We start from the raw sequence: 3,234 nt of genomic DNA on the forward strand, positions 1-3,234 counted from the left end.
CATGGCCAACTAACCCCAAAGAAAAGGAAGCAACTCAAACAAACGGGTTACTAACCCCAAAAAAATAGGTCTGGACAAAAAGGAAGCAACTCAAACAAACGTGATCTTAAAACACACAAATACAGTAAAAGGAAAACCCCAAGACGCACACCAAAGTCCATGGGCATCCTTTGGAGGCAATAGCAGAGTGAGTGAAAGAGCTACAAAGATAAAATCATCTTTTCAAACAAAACGAGCGTGCTGAGAAGAAAAAGGTGAAAAGTCAAAAGAAAGTCATCAAAAACCATCATCTCTACTGAAGATCAGTCATCAACCAGTATAGTAAAATCATCAACGACAGTACGGAAATCAACCCTAAAAGGAAGCCAGAACCGGGAAAATCACCCAAAGCATACATAAGGACGAAAAGAAGACCAAGAAACAGGCATCACAGCAATAAACCAAGCACATAAACAAGAGAAAGGTTCAAACTTTCCAACATACAAAATCAGAGCGTCGTCAAAGAAATCAAAAGCAAAAGTAGCAGAAATAAAAAGGTAAAGAGAAAAAGCAAAGCCAACCTGGAAGAAGGAAGAAAACTTTGAAAAAGAGCAGCGGAGAATCGACCACAAAACGGAAGCACCAAGCGAATGCCAAAGCGTGACAAGACAGAAAATGAGAAAAGCAGGACAGGAAACGGTGAAAAAGAAGGGAAGTTACAGGGAAAAGAAAAACTGTCTCTTGGATACAAAATTTGAATAAAGGAAATCAAGAGAAACGGAACAAAAACAAAATTAATGGGGGCATTAAAAACCCTCACTCATTCCCAAGGATAAAACACTAAATGCAAAAGTGTGCGCTTTCAGAAGAAATTGAACAGAAACGTTCTGCATTCAAGAAGGAGCTCCACGAAAGAAAAAGTGACAAAATGCTCGAGTTCGGCTTTTTTCGAGAAGGCTCGAAATCCTAAAACTAAGGCTCGACCTCCAGATAAAAGACCAAGCTCGAGCAGGGGCACTGTTCATTCCCTGGGTTGAGCTGTCCGACCCGGGATGTTCTACCGACAAAGTGACCGGCCTCTTCAGGTCAGACAATCCGACCTCTTCCTAAAGAGCTCGGCCAAACTACCAGGAAAGCCCAATAAAGGGCCCAAACAGAGGAACACGACCCGAACCCAAAGGCAGCCTAAGCCTACAGAGAGAAGAGCAGTTCTCTTGAAGATAAGATGATCTCACTCGAAGATAAGATAAAGATAAGATAAGATAACTAACTTATCTTATCTTTGAAGGTCACTTTACGCTACTATAAATACACTGGAGCACCCAGGTATAACTCATACTCTGATTCCACTCAATACCTGCTTAATACCCTTGCTAACTTAAGCATCGGAGTCTCTTGCAGGTACCCCCCACCCTCCAGGGACGAAGGATCAGCACCATCACCAAGTCCCACAAGTCGGACAACAATAGCTCCGACCCACACAGAAGATCTCGACCGAGATCGAACTACAGTTTCAGGTAACCCTCGGAACACTTATCTTTTCAAAACCTTTTCAAAAATCAAATCTTTTTCATTTTTCATACTATTTTTTCGAAAAATTTTTAATTTGAATTTTAAAATCTTTTTCTTATCTTTAATTCATAATTTTCGAAAACTTTATTAACAATTAATGTGATTGATTCAAAAAATTTGAAGTTTGTTACTTTCTTGTTGAGAAAGGTTCAATCTTTAAATTCTAGAATCATATCTTTTAGTTTCTTGTTAGTCAAGTAATTAATTTTAATTTTAAAAATTAAATCTTTTCCAACCATATCTTTTTAATCATATCTTTTTGTCATATCTTTTTCAAAATTTTATCTTTTTAAAAAATTTTATTTCAAAATATATTCTTATCTTATTATCTTTTCAAATTTGATTTTCAAATCTTTTTGAAACTAACCAATTAACTTTTGTTTATTTTTTATCTTTTTCAAAACCACCTAATAACTTTTCTCTCTCTAATTTTCGAAAATACCTCCCTCTTTTTCAAAAATTCTTTTTAATTTTCAAATTCTTTTCGAAAATACCTCTCTAATTTTATTTTTTATCTTAATTTTAGAAAACTTATCTCTCTCATCTTATTCTATTTATTTATTCATTTACTAACACTTCTCTTCATCTCAAATCACTGCCCCTATCCTCACCGTTGTGTTTGGATTATTCATTCTTCTTCACTCTTATTCCCTTTTTTCTTCTACTAAGATAAAAGAATCTCTATACTGTGACATAGAGGATTCCTCTTCCTTTTCTATTCTCTTTTTTCTCATATGAGCAGGAATAAGGAAAAAGACATTCTTGTTGAAGCTGATCCTGAACATGAAAGGACTATGAAGAGGAAATTAAGAGAAGCTAAATTACAACAATCTAGAGACAACCTTACTGAAATTTTTGAATAAGAAAAGGATATGGCAGCCGAACCCAACAACAACAATGCAAGGAGGATGCTTGGTGATTATACTACACCTACTTCCAAGTTTAATGGAAGAAGCATCTCAATTTCTGTCATTGGAGCAAACAATTTTGAGCTGAAACCTCAACTAGTTGCTCTAATGCAACAAAAATACAAGTTTTATGGACCTCCATCAGAAGATTCCTACCAGTTTTTAATTGAGTTCTTGCAGATCTGTGAGACTGTTAAGACTAATGGAGTAGATCCTGAAGTCTACAGGCTCATGCTTTTCCCTTTTGCTGTAAGGGACAGAGCTAGAACATGGTTGGACTCACAACCTAAGGATAGCCTGGACTCTTAGGATAAGCTGGTCACGGCCTTCTTGGTTAAATTTTTTTGTTCTCAAAAGCTGAGCAAGCTTAGAGTGGATGTTCAGACCTTCAAGCAAAAAGATGGTGAATCCCTCTATGAAGCTTGGGAAAGATACAAGCAGATGACCAAAAAGTGTCCTTCTGACATGTTTTCAGAGTGGACCATGATAGATATATTCTATTATGGTCTGTCTAAGTTCTCTAAGATGTCACTGGACCACTCTGCAGGTGGATCCATTCACCTAAAGAAAACGCCTACAGAAGCTCAGGAACATATTGAAATGGTTGCAAATAACCAATTCATGTACACTTCTGAGAGGAATTTCGTGAATAATGGATGCCTCAGAGGAAGGGAGTTCTTGAAATTGATGATCTGAATACCATATTAGCTCAGAACAAAATGTTGACTCAGCAAGCCAACATGATTTCTCAAAGTCTGAATGGATGGCAAAACGC

The 3,234-nt window shown here is 36.8% G+C and overlaps 1 non-coding gene across 1 annotated transcript; it reads right to left on the reverse strand.

Annotated features, from left to right (window-relative positions):
• Positions 1–2,822: 2,822 nt before the first annotated feature.
• LOC112713922 (small nucleolar RNA R71) lies at positions 2,823–2,926 on the reverse strand. The gene has a single exon (XR_003158886.1). It is a non-coding gene; the product is annotated as a small nucleolar RNA R71 (small nucleolar RNA).
• Between the last annotated feature and the right edge of the window lie 308 nt (positions 2,927–3,234).

Source organism: Arachis hypogaea, chromosome 1 (genome assembly GCF_003086295.3).
Source record: "Arachis hypogaea cultivar Tifrunner chromosome 1, arahy.Tifrunner.gnm2.J5K5, whole genome shotgun sequence".
NCBI classification, from domain to species: domain Eukaryota; kingdom Viridiplantae; phylum Streptophyta; class Magnoliopsida; order Fabales; family Fabaceae; genus Arachis; species Arachis hypogaea.